The sequence below is a fragment of the Sphaerodactylus townsendi genome, linkage group LG01 (assembly GCF_021028975.2).
Source record: "Sphaerodactylus townsendi isolate TG3544 linkage group LG01, MPM_Stown_v2.3, whole genome shotgun sequence".
Lineage (NCBI taxonomy): Eukaryota > Metazoa > Chordata > Lepidosauria > Squamata > Sphaerodactylidae > Sphaerodactylus > Sphaerodactylus townsendi.
In genome coordinates this window covers 161375823-161390220 of record NC_059425.1, presented here as the reverse complement: position 1 = coordinate 161390220, position 14398 = coordinate 161375823, and positions in this window count along the sequence as shown.

The following is a 14398-nucleotide window of genomic DNA, read 5'->3' as shown; positions in this document are numbered from 1 at the left end:
AGCATTGAAAGCCGGACATTCTTGGGTTCTGAACTTTGACAACACCCTAACTATAAACAGAAAGCATATGCTTTACCAGTGTGTGGTAACCCTTCCCCTAATTGGCCCCAATCGCATTCAATTTGGACTTCCGATCTTGGCTGTTCATTTGTTCCTGGTCACCTATATCAAAGGAGTACACGACACAATTTGCTGCAGCGGTGGTTCAGTAAATAACGGCAATTGACAAACAGAATCTGTGCAGATACTGTTTAAAGTCTTGAAATGGAAAGACCGTTTCATAATTCTTGTGCACAGTTTGAAATTATTATAATTATGGAAATGTAAACAGGATGCATGTCATGTGTTTTTACTTAGGTCTTGGACAAGTTATATTTGGCAGGGGAAGGCTTGGAGGCATCTTGGATGTGTAGTTTTGACACAGACTCATCATTGTGTATCCGAAGCTCTTCCAGAGATGATACACACTAACAATTGGTTTAATGGCATCTGACAATGTGAACATTTTTTTTTCTTTTCCACTGTAAGCTTCTTCTGTATTTTATTATTGATTAAAACAATGGTAGAAAATGCAGTCTGAATGAATAATAGGTACGGGTTACATCTGCCAGAGGCATTAAGTAATTTACAAGTAGTCAGGAACGCAAACAGTGTGGTAATTTTGAAAGATACATGATGAAAAGGACCACATTCCTGAGTTACACAATATGTTTCTCATTATCCCACAGTTCCTTGAATGGACTCAATAAAGCTGATATTTTGTCATGAATAGTGTAGACAGTTTACTGTATTTCACTGCAATAATATGAGCAGAAAGGCCCTCTTGCCAAAAACAGATCAGTCCGCAGAAACAAACACTTGGATTTAATTTGGGGGTGGGGGGGGAGAGGTAAAGAAAGAGCACACGCTTGTTCCCTCCAGCAAGTATATTTACTTGGGAATGTATCAGTAATATTCTTTGCATATATGCCATGTGGGTGGCCATCAGAAACATAAGCACATAGGTGGGGCTTTGTTCCGAGTGCCTCTACAAGCTGCTTGAAGGGATTTCAGCTATTCCAACACAACACCTTGGAAACGAGGGGTTGGGCCAGAATTGTTGAAATCTGCCCCAATTTGTGTGGAAGTCTTCCTGCAAAATCATTTACTGTCTTGTATTTATGAAGTGTTATAAGGAACCACTCATGCAGGGCTGGATTAATGCATACTGAAGCTCCTCAGCATTAAACTGGGGGAGGGGGGTGTAATTCTAACATTTAAATTCTACCATACTTTCTATTCAGAGGCTCCTTTCTTCATAATCTGAGGACCTAAACTGAAGCTCACGTGTGTGTGTGTGTGTGTGTGTGTGTGTGTGTGTGTGTGTGTGTGTGTGTGTGTGTGTGTGTGTGTGTGTGTGTCGTGTGTCTTATAGAGTCAACCCATCTCATTCTCGGTCTTCCTCTTTTCCTCCTGCCTTCAACTTTTCCCAGCAGCATTGTCTTTTCCAGTGACTCTTGTCTTCTCGTTATATGACCAAAGTACAGCAGCCTCAGTTTAGTCATTTTTGCTTCTAGTGACAGTTCAGGCTGATTTGATCTAGAACTCATTTGTTTGTTTGGTGGTCCACTGTATCCATAACACCACATTTCAAAGGAATCTACTTTCTTCCTGTCAGCTTTCTTCATTATCCAACTTTCATACCCATACATATTAACAGGGTATACTATGGCATGAATTAACTTGACCTTGGTTGCCAGTAACAGATCCTTACATGTAAGAATCTTAAGAATCTTTTCTAGGACCAATTACTCACTGACAATCTGGTGTGCGGTAGGACACTGAGACGAGAAATCTTGTTCCGACTCCCTCTTTGTGACATGCTGAGAGGGGGGTGCATTGGAGCAAGATTACTTGTCTCGATACCCTTCCTCTTGCCCCATGTGTGCTTCTCGTTTTCCGCAGGGAAAGCGAGAGCACTTCTGGTGCGACTTTTCACAGCAGAGTGGGGCAAGGATAGAGAACAGCCTGGGGTGGGTCATCAGCCTAGCTCCTCTCTGCAGTCATGTATCCTCACAAAATACAGAAGGGCTAATCTCTCTTCTCCACCTATGCAGAGGTGGAGCTTCCACAGGGATATATGGGAACTTTTGCCTCAGGCAGGCTGCCATTCGGTCACATGGGGACGGAAAATTGCCCCCCACAGACCTCCTCCTCCTTCCCTCGGCCTGGCCCCACCTTCCCAGGCTGCTCCTTCAGCCAGCAGAGCCTCCGCCAGCTGAAGGAGCAGCCTGGCAGGGCTGCCGCTGGACATCCCTCGGCCTTGCCCCATCAGGCCTTGCCCTGTCAGGCTGCCCAGGACCACCGCCACCTAAGGTAACTCGGGTGTGGGGGGTGCAGAGGGGGGGTGCCCAGAGCAGGTGTTGTCCCGGGCACCATTTCCCATCGCTACACCTCTGCACCTATGCAAATGTCATTTAAATGTTGCTCTGCGTGACCTGATGCTATCTCCTTGGGTACAAGCTTCCCCACCCTCTCCCCCCTAATACAGCTTTCCATGATAAGCCTTGCATGGAGTAATCCCAGAGGTTGATTTCATGTGACACATTCTTATGAGGACACAGATAGCAAAATGACCATTAGGTCAGACATTAAATAAATGTTCACAGCTGTTCCCCATGTTTGGCCAATTTAGAAGAGAAGAAGAAGAGTTTGGATTTATATCCCCCCTTTCTCTCCTGTAAGGAGACTCAAAGGGGCTTACAATCTCCTTGCCCTTCCCCCCTCACAACAAACACCCTGTGAGGTAGGTGGGGCTGAGAGAGCTCCGAGAAGCTGTGACTAGCCCAAGGTCACCCAGCTGGCATGTGTGGGAGTGCACAGGCTGATCTGTATTCCTCAGATAAGCCTCCACAGCTCAGGCAGCAGAGCTGGGGATCAAACCCTGTTCCTCCAGATTAGATGCATGAGCTCTTAACCTCCTACGCCACTGCTGCTCCAATTCCAATTTTACTATGGTATAAGTACCTTCAGACAGACCTCGACAGTGAGCTGCATCATGCGCCGGGTGATCCAGCACAGATATTATCATCTAAAAAATTAGTTTTTAAATGTTAAGGAAAGTAGCTGAGCTTGTTCATTGTTTTTTTCCAGCCCCAAAGCTATTAATTTTTCCATATGGCATTGTTCTTCAACATGTGTTGCAACCTTGATGCAATTTACAGATGTGATCTTAACCATTATAAAAAAAAACTGTTTAGCTTGTTTTAAATTATGAAGGTGGAGAAGGAGAAATCTATTTGAATCTAATTGAGTATATTATCTAATTTAATATATACTGTTTTGTGCCAACAAAGCCCTTCTACTACCTACAATAGACAAACAGGTCAGTAGCTGTAGGAGAGAATCAATAAATACAACTCTGACAAAAAAAACTTTGCAACTTTCGAAAACCAGCGAGGGAATATTTTAATTTTCCTGAGCATAATGTTACCAATCTGATGTCTCAGTTCTAGAAAAAACTTTTAAACGGAATGTTTAACATGAATATGTTGAATTGGAACATAAGGACTTAAACACTACCTGTCATTTTGGCTTAAACTTATACTTGGATTTCCTTACTCTCTACAATCACTAATAGTTCTATAGGAACGGCTTTTTTTTAGAAACCTTAAGTGGTTGCTCCTAACGTGTTTTATCTTGAACGGACTTCAGTTGATTTTCTTACACTTCAAAAAAGTTCTTCGTAATCAGCTGTATTTATCCTACATTATTTTGTTTATTTGTACGAAGTTTAATTTCCCACTCCTCCACACGAGGGGTGGCCTGTTATCTGGTTTACTGGATTTGTTTCCCCACTCCTACCCATGAAGCCCGCTTGGTGACTTTGGGCTAGTCACAGTTCTCTCAGAACTCTTTCAGTCCCACCTACCTCACAAGGTGTCTGTGGTGGGGAGAGGAAAGGAAGGAGTTCGTAAACCACTTTGAGATTCCTTACAGGAGAGGAAGCTGGGGTATAAATCCAAACTCTTTTTTCTTCTACAACTTTGTAATCTACTGTATCCAGTCACTACCCACTAAATTCAAGGGTAAAATAGATATATATGGTTCAAGAAAACTCCAAAAAGCAGATGTTTAAGGTTCTGACAAGGTTGACAGTGACTTTCAAATGGCTCAGGATCAAATCTGTGAGGCAGTGTTACAGATTTGATAGTCAGCTGCAGAAAAGAAAGAAAAACCAAAGGCCAGGCCAACTAAGCTTGAAAGCTGAAACTTTCACTCAATTTAAATATTTTTGCAAATGCATGCAAAATCCAGTGGCAATATATGCAGTGGTGTCTGCCAGAGGAAGTGTTCTCTTTCCATTTTGGAATCAGACATAGCCAGACTCCACAGCAAGCTGCTCAACTTGTCTCCATCTAAATAAAGCCCCTGTCATAATTAGCCCTGCTGAAAGAGCTCTGGGTATCACATGGGGAATGCATTTTTTTTTTGGTGGCGACGTATATCCGGAGGGAACAAGAGCACTAGCCAGAACCACAGGATATTTCAGTCTTTTGGGGGAGGGGAGAGGGAGGAAGAGGGAGGGGAGCGAGCAACGGTGCTGTGGAAAGTAGCTGGCATGTCTCCAGCTTCCCTGAGGCCACTCAGTCATGAATATCCTGCCTTGGCCACAGAAGGCCTGTGGAGGAAGCAGCCGAATAATAATTGGGAAAGGTTTATAACCGCAGGAATTGAGTGAATGAAGCCAAGGAGCCGCCAAATGATGCAACTCATGGAAAAAAAATATCTCCCGCTCCTACACAAGAGCATTCATCATTTGCTGTGACCTTCCAGGAATGTGCTGACAGACACAGAGTTCTGCATGACATTCTGCCAGTGAACTGGAATGACTGCTTTTTCGGGATTGTTTCCTAGCAGCAGGGCACCACCTTCTGGAAGCCACACACAAAAACAATGTAAAGAACATACACACCCACCTACAAACCCTTGGTAGGTGCAAATATGATCACAGTAAAGGTCGTCATTGGCCATAAACATACACTGACATTAAAAACTTTAAATAAATCTTGTTTGGATGCAAAAACAACATGAATATCAGAACCATGTTATAAGAACCACATTGGGCGATTCCGCACACGAGTAAAATAGGTTCGACCCAGTTCCCTGAGAAGGGTACTAACCTAGGTCGAAGCCATTGTTGTTCCCCACTGCAACCAGCTTGATCCCAGCTCGGAGGGCAGAATCATCCTGTGCCTCTTCGCCACTCCGTTCCGATTGGCTACTGTTCTACGGCCATGTTCCGTCTATCCCCACACACGTTATAAAAAAAATTGCCACAGGAATGGAGGGACGAAGGTGGCATTTTTTGATTGGCCAGCTGTACACATGCCCGAAACACTCAGCTGTGATTGGCTGAATGGGGGACTCCTGGCACCAGAGATTCTGCACTTTACTGGAATCGAGCTGAGTTCAAGCGTGGTTCCCTGAAAAAGTAGTAGTTCCCAACTGGAGTTGGAAATTTGACCGTTACACGAGGCGAAGCTGGTACAAAACCACGTCGATCCCAGTGGTTGTGCGGAGCTCTTAGGTCGAACGCAGCTCAAACTTAGGTCGATAACGCAAGTGCAGAATTGACCATTGAGAGCCAATGTAGTACAGCTGATAAAGGGTCAGACTAGGATCCTGAAGGCACAGGATTGAATCCCTGGTCTGCCATGGAAACTTGCTGGGTGACATTGGACCATTCACACACTCTCAGTCTAACCTACCTGAAAGGGTTGTTGTGAGCATAAAATGGAGCAGGGAAGAATGATATCATAAGCTACTTTTAGTTCATTCTAATGGAAAGTTCATAGTGTTGCACTAACAAACAGTATCAAGTTTATGGCTCAGCCTGCCCTTGGGAGACTGTCCTTGAAACCATTGTTGTCCTACACAGCTCACTTAAAGAGAGTGTTTTGAAATCACTTTCTACCAGGCTTGCTAAACTGGAAAGCGAGGAGCAGCAGAGAAGCCCAGAACTTATGCTTTACGAAATTTATCAATTCTTGGAAAGGACAACTGTTTAAAGACAAGTTAGAATAACACATATGTATTTTTTGCTTAAAATTCTCTCTTTAGTTCCTGTGGGGAAACAACACTAGCCCTCCTATAGTTCAGTCACAGATTTAATACTGATAATAATGTTTAGCATTGGTCAGTATTATTCACTGCCCTCATCTTGCAGTCTGGAGACAGCAGCTCATGTTTCAGAAGAGACTCTCAAAGAAAGAATTTCCAAGTCACATTCTTAGCTACCACTGTACACCGACTCTGATGAAGAAAAGAACATTCGGTAAATGAGAAGAGTCTGAATAAATACACTGTAATGGCATCATTTCAAATAAAGTTTGCTGTTAAGCGTAGTTGGTATAAGTAAAAATAAATCACAGTTAAGGGAACTGAAGTAGCCTTGGAGAACATTAGTCTTCATACGAAGGATTTTTTTTTTCAGAGATATTTGCAAAATACTTGCTAAATATCATGGTTCGGTCTGCGCAGTTTTGGGGCAGGCATTTTTTTCTACTGCAACGGGAACATGATTTTATTTTTCTGTTTAGTGTACTTTTATTCCACTTTTTTCTCCAAAGAGCTCAGGGTGGCCATACATCAGTCTCCCTACCTCCATTTTATCCTCACAACAACCTTGTGAGATAGGTTAGGCTGAGAGAGAGAGAGTACCTCACCCAAAGTCACCCTGTGGTTTTCCACACAAAGATGGACTTATGTGGTTTCCCTGAATTCTCAGTCCCCCTATTCTCCTCAGTAGCCAGTCTCCCCTGCGTCATCATGGGGCTTATTTGTTTGTTTTTAATTGGCAACTGAGATTTCATAAGAAGAAGAAGGATTTGGATTTGTACGCCACCTTTCTGTTCTACAAAGAGGCTCAAAGGGGTTTACAAACTCCTTTCCCTTCCTCTCCCTCCAACAGACACCTTGTGAGGTAGGTGAAGCTGAGAGAGTTCCAAGAGAACTTTGACTAGTCCAGGGGTAGGGAACCTGCGGCTCTCCAGATGTTCAGGAACTACAATTCCCATCAGCCCCTACCAGCATGGCCAATTGGCCATGCTGACAGAGGCTGATGGGAATTGTAGTTCCTGAGCACAGCCTGGAAAACCTGAGGTTCCCTACCCCATGAACTGAAGGTCAAATCAGCAGGCTTCATGCATCAGAGCTGGGGGGAAAATCCAATTCACCAGGTAAGAGTCCACCTCTCATGCAGAGAAGTGGGGAATCAAACCTGGTTCTCCAGATCAGGGTCCACCATTCTTAACTATTACACCAGGCTGGAACTTTTCTACTGTTGTAACAATCTGTCTATCAATATCTCTGTATTCCTAGCTTTCATTTTTTTAAAGTAAAACTCTCCCTTTTGGATGCCAAGATAGGCTCTCAGATAAGATTAGATCTCAGTAATCCAAACGGTTTGAAACCTCTTTTTTTAAAAAAAAAATCTGGGAATTCAGAGAACCTGAAACATACTAGCACTATAAGTCCATTCTAGTTTTTCAACGCCCTCCAGTGGCAAGGGAAATGGCCGCTGCTGGGGACTTGCAATTCAGTTTGGGGGGTAAGTGCTCCAGCCAGCGGCAGTGGCAAGACAGTAGTTCTGCACCGTCTCCCAAGAGGCTTCGGGTGATACAGAAGGGAGGGAAACTTGAAACTGCTCCCACGCTCCAAATCGCCTCATTGCTGCCAATGGCTTATGTGACCCCTATGTTCAGAATAGGATGGCCCAGAAAGGGGTGGAGACTGAAAGCAGCAGAAAGCTGCAAAACTCATGATGTTGGAAGAAGCAAGGCTACCAGGCTGGGCCCTTGATTGATTTTTATAAGCCCTTAACTGTTTAAGGCAGAGGTGGGATCCAGCAGGTTCTCACAGGTTCCCGAGAATAAGTTACTAATTATTCGTGTGTGCCGAGAGGGGTTTACTAATTGGTGATTTTGTCACCTGATTTTTGCCTTAGTTACACCCCTCCTCTCAGCAGTAGCACACAGAACTTGAAGCAGTCTAGCAGGAGGTGCATCGGCGTGCGTGGCAGCCTGCGTGCATTCGTTTCCTGCCCAAGGAACGGCGCAGCGGCTGCGTCCTTGCCACAGCCCCGCCCAGGAACACCCCACCCCAGAATGCCTGGCCACACCCCCATCGTGCCCCGCCCAGCCCCATTGGCGCTACGCCACAGTTTGAATCCCACCACCATGGGAACCTGTTACTAAAATTTTTGGATCCCACCACTGGTTTAAGGTAACTGCAATGTTGTTGGGAACTAGTGGGAAGGGAGTTTTTTATTTTTGCTATATTGTAAATGTTAGAATTTATTGTTTCAGGGCTATGTGTGTGTGTAATTGTCTCGAATCCAGTTCATCATCTCGAATCCAGTTCACCAAGCCTCTGGAGTCTTCATGAGCTAACCACCAGCAGGAAGAAATGGACTTGGGATTGACAGGCTGTAATTAGAAGGACTTGGAATGAAACTTGAACAGGACCTTCAAATTTAGATTAAAATTTAGATTAAAATTTAGTTGTTGCAAACTCCTTCCAAGTTCTGCCCCACAGAACACACAAGCTGAGGTCACATTTACACGGCACTTTTTTGTGGCATAAGTTCAAAGAGATGAGGGTCAGTGTTCTCAGATGGGAACACTGGTGAAAGCCAACTAATGGAGCTCCACCCCCAGGAACACCTTGGGCCAGGTCCCCATATATCCAGCTGACCACAGCATCACCCCTTGTACTGGCAGAGGGGTCAAAAAACTCAGCGTGGCCCTCTGCTGCTCCCTGTAAACATTCACCTCACCCTCATATGGATTGGGCTGTAAAGCATAGAAAATGGTACCAATGCAAGTGAAACCAGAAAAATCTGGACTTTCCCATCCACATCGACACCATCCTGACTTTGTTGTGGCGGGAAAAGCTGGACTGGGAAAGATTGTAGGAAAGACAGGGAATACACAAGAACTGAACAGATACTCTGTGATACTGTAGGGAAAGAGCAGGAGACCATTTCTCAATACCATCTCAAGCCAGGACAAACAATCTATGTGTAAGTGACCCTAGTGACCATAATGGCTTAGTAGGAATTTGAACCTGGATTTCCCCAGCTCTAGTTCAACATTTTATCCACTACACCAAGCGGGCTCTTCCAGGGGGACTGAAAAATTCACCTTGTCTTGAGGATGTGCAAGTACTTTGTAAAACTACAAGACATAATGACAATGTTCGTCAAGTTTGGGACAATGTCTATTACTGAACACAAACGTCGTTATGGAATTTGCCCTGGTCCCCTGACTGCTCATATTTCACCTTTCAAAAGTCCATTCAGCCAGTGTCATTGTAAATTGTATTCTGGGCACACAGTGGAGAAATCAGTCAGTGGGTTACCATGAATTCATTGTGCGCTGATCATCAGCAACAAAACCATATTTCCCTGCCTTTGTTGAAGATAAAGATTGAATACAGACGGGCTTCTGGTTTTCAACCTGTGTTACGCACTGGCACCCAGTGGTCAAACGGTCAAACTGCAGATAGCAAATAAAACTCAATTGACAAAGGCTAGAAGAAAAATATAAAGCTGCCTTATAATGAGTCAACCAATTGGTCAAATCAGCCCAGTATTGTCTACTCTAATTGGCAGCAGTTTTACCAGGATTTCAGTTCAGGGTCTTTCTAATACCTGCAACTTGAAGTCCTTGTAACAAAAGATGTCAGAGACCAATCCTAGCTATTCTTGCTTGCAAGGCATGCGATCTGCCACTGAGCCATAACTCTTCCCCTGTATAGAAAGATGCCTCTACACTGATCAGTCCTGTTTCTGGTGCTCCTCCCCCCTTATCACGGGATTTTCCAGGACCTGCTTGTATATGAATCTTTTTTAAAAAAACATTCCAATGGGAGCTAATAGGAGATGGGGGCTACACATTTGAGGGTCCATAACTTTGGCCCCCATGAACCAAACTTCACCAAACCTGGGTGGTATCATCAGGAGGGTCTCCTAAAGATACTCTGAATTTTTGGCGCTGCTAGCTTAACAATTGCACCCTGACAGCAGGCACCCCTTCCCACAAGGGGCAGGGCTGGATGTCTTCACTAGAAACATGCTGCAGTGAGGATGTTGGAACCTGGATGAAAAGATGCTGATTCTTTTGAAACTTGGTTGTATCTAGATTAAATTTTCAGTGGGAATTCGGCCAGTGTGGTATCAGAGGGAATCTGTATTTGCTACTAATACCTGGCATTGCTGCTGAGAACCAGATGGCGTTACCTCCAGTATTGTGTGATGGATGGGCTCTCTTTTCACCAGCATGCTATCACTTGCTTTGGATGCAGATGTCGGATTGGGACAAATACCCTCCTTTCTTACCCCTTGGCCTTGGAAGCTGATAAACTAATCCATAAATGTTAAGAAACATAAAGTAGTGGACTTGGACCTGAGCACAAATGAGAATAATAACATTGGTCTGTATTTTTGTCATTCCTGGGGCCAGGTCCCAGGTGGACGTTGTAACGTTGAGCAAATATCTGATTCCTGGCCCAAAGAAAGTACTCTTGGTTCAAACCTCCCATTACATTTCCACTTATTCAGCAAAGCAAAATCTTGGCTTACGCTGTACTGGCTCTCAAATGCAAAGTCAAGCCAAGCTGTTCTGTTGGATCTGATTTACTTGGCTCTGTTATTATTATTTCTTGGACTCAGGTGCCAGTGCCCTTTTTTTCAACAATGGCACGATGTGAACTTTTACACTCACAAACTTACTGCTGTTGGTAGGCAGCTGATGCTAGTAGACCATCTTCCAAAGCTGCCCACCCCATGTAGCCATTGCTCCAACCTGGATGTAATCAGGACATGGAAACCCTATGACCAAGTCACGCCTCTCAAAGAAGGACTACGGTAGGCACGCCAACCAAGGCAAGACTCATCATGGGAACTAGCAGCACGGACTGACATATGAAGCTGATGTGCAGAGGAAAGAACATGGCAGAAAACACAGCTTCAAAGACACCCTGGAGCACTGATTCATAGCCATAATAAATAGTAGCCAATTTGATGATAAATATCTCTGTTAACACCAGTATGTTCAATTGAGGAGACTGAAAATGGGTGGTTATCCTGTCTGTACACATCAAGTAAGTACGTGGTTGTTGGTTTGCTATCTCCTCTTGTTAAAAATATTTCTATTCCCTTTTTCTGTTTCCTTCTGAGTTTTTCCCCTTCTGACTTCCCAGGGGATTGTTCTATGAGACCCAGTAGTATCTCTTTCCAAGCATAGCTATGCTGTTGGGAACAGATACTTAGATCAAGCCTTTCTTATCGGGACAGATCCTGATGCAGTGACAGCTATCGATGCCATCATAACACAGGGAAGGGCAAGAGACAGTGCCTGGACTGAATGAGGTGGTTCAATTTTGCTTTTTGGGTGTAATTTGAGGTGTTGGTAGTTACTTTTAAAGCCCAACATGGCGGGGGCCCAATATATCTGAACAACCACCTCCTCTTATATCTTCTTCCATGGTTGCACCCAGTGGTGGGATCCAAAAATTTTAGTAACAGGTTCCCATGGTGGTGGGATTCAAACTGTGGCGTAGTGCCAAAGGGGCTGGGCGGGGCATGACAGGGGCGTGGCCGGGCATCCCAGGGGCGGGGCATTCTGGGCAGGGCTGTGGCAAAAACGCAGCCGCTGCGCCAGTCCTTGGGCGGGAAACGAATGCACGCAGGCGCAGGCTGCCACACACGCTGGTGCACCTCCTGCTAGACTGCTTCAAGTTCTGCGAGCTACTGCTGAGAGGAGGGGCGTAACTGAGGCAAAAATCATGTGGCAAAATCACCAATTAGTAACCCCCTCTCGGCACACACAAATAATTAGTAACCTACTCTCTTGAACCTGTGAGAACCTGCTGGATCCCACCTCCGGTTGCGCTGCTCTTCATCAAGTGGTTCATTAATGCACGCAGGGCTGCCATGAGCTGCCATGCGCACGCTGGTGCACCTCCTGCTAGACTGCTTCAAGTTCTGCGCGCTACTGCTGAGAGGAGGGGCGTAACTGAGGCAAAAAAATCATGTGGCAGGAAATCACCACCATTGAAGTAACCCCCTCTTCGGCGCACAATAATACAAATAATTAGTAACCTACTCTCTGGAACCTGTGAGAACCTGCTGGATCCCACCTCCGGGTTGCGCTTGCTCTTCATCAAGTTGGTTCATTGAAAATGCCGCGCATGAGCGCAGGCTGCCACTGCACGCCGGTGCACCTCCTGCTAGACTGCTTCAAGTTCTGCGTGCTACTGCTGAGAGAGGAGGTAACTGAGGCAAAAATCATGTGGCAAAATCACCAATTAGTAACCCCCTCTCGGCACACACAAATAATTAGTAACCTACTCTCTTGAACCTGTGAGAACCTGCTGGATCCCACCTCCGGTTGCGCTGCTCTTCATCAAGTGGTTCATTAATGCACGCAGGCGCAGGCTGCCACGCACGCTGGTGCACCTCCTGCTAGACTGCTTCAAGTTCTGCGCGCTACTGCTGAGAGGAGGGGCGTAACTGAGGCAAAAATCATGTGGCAAAATCACCAGTTAGTAACCCCCTCTCGGCACACACAAATAATTAGTAACCTACTCTCAGGAACCTGTGAGAACCTGCTGGATCCCACCTCCGGTTGCGCTGCTCTTCATCAAGTGGTTCATTAAGCATGCCAGGATCCTGTGAAGTCCATCTGTCTTCCACCAGGTCTAGAGCATTTTTGTTGGCAGCTCCTTTCAGGTAGAATGTTTGCCGAGAGAGATCTGTACCCTGTCAGATTTATCTGCAGGTCTTGCAAAATGAAACTCTTTTGACAGGCATTCCTTCAGGTTTTGGCCACTGGCTTGGTCTGTTACCTTCCGTGTGACAGTTGGCCAATCGGATGCTTCTGACTCATAGTGCTGAATATTGGAATACTGGAATAAGTGTTGGGTTTTAATTTTATATTGTTGTGATATGCATTGTATTATAAACCACTCTGAGCTTTTGAAGGGCAGTGTAGAAATCTAATTAATTAATTTTCTTTGTCCGACTACTGGTACTTGCATTTAAATTGCAAGTGGGCTAGTTAAAAGACCAGCCAAGTGGAGAATTGTCACTGTTTTTATCGATCTCGCTTTCATACTCTGACAAGTAACCCAAGAGGTAAAAACTACCTGGAGCTATTAACCATGGATCTTGATATCCAAAAATAAACCTACATATCCCAGTAATGTTTAGCAGTTTTTAAATATTTATTGTCATCATTCAAGATTTTTTTTTTTTTACTGATGACATGTTTCGTGAAAAGCGGTTTGCTGTTTTAAATATTTAAAAGCTGATTATGGAAACAACACATTTAAAAAACTTGACCTCTTTGGTGCTTACTCCATTCCCTTCTAGCAGTCTTGGAAAAAACGGATGTTTATACAATTTGCAGAAGAAACCTGAACAATACTTGCAGTCTGTTTCCATTACCGTCTGCCAAAGAAAACAGTCTCCTTTGTGAAGGGTCTGGCAGGCCAAACCTAAGCCAAGCACCAGGGTTCTCTTTGACTGTGAAACTGAACACCACCGCAGACTCCTGCTCAGAAAACAAATGAATGAGTAACCGGAAAGAGCCACTCACTTGCAGACCTCGTTAAAAGCAAGACAAGATGGATTTCCTGAATCAATAAATAGACTTTTGTCAGTACAGAGAACACCTGACTTTGCAAGAGCTTTTAGAGATCAGACAGAGAGCAGGCCATAGGAGAGTCAAAATACCCCGAAACAGAACACTGGAGAGAGCTCCATGGTCAATTATCTCCAATAAGATGTGCCAGTGGGTTAAGAGAGAATTTTTTTGTTGTTGTGTGCTAACAATGCTGATTCAACTAATCAATCAATCAATCTACCAAAAGCCACATAGCTTTATGTGCGCATGGCACTTAGTAGAAGCATCTCATGTTTCAAGAGTGATTTTGTGAAAGGAAAAGTTGATATGAAACATAATGTATAGAGACTTTGTTTTGTTCAATTTTGTTCCAGGATAAACTTTTCCAGATGAGAGCTCACTTCTTCAGAAACTATGAGTGCATTCTCATGATGAAGTTATTTTATGTAGGTTTGGTAACAGGGGGACCAGCAGGGCTATGAAATGCAGGAAAAACAGGGTGAAATGTAATTGTGTAAAGCTGGGACGGAATGCAGGAAATGCAGAGTGAAATGCACTGGCGTTCCTGCCTAGGGACATGGGGTACCCCTTGTCCCCAGGCGCATCGATTGAGGTCACGTGGGGGGCGCCAAAACATCCTCTTACACAGCGAGGGATTGAGCAAGCCCTAGCAAGCAGGCACTGAAGCAGCGACTGCTCCCAGTGCCTGTTGTAGCCCCGCCCACTCT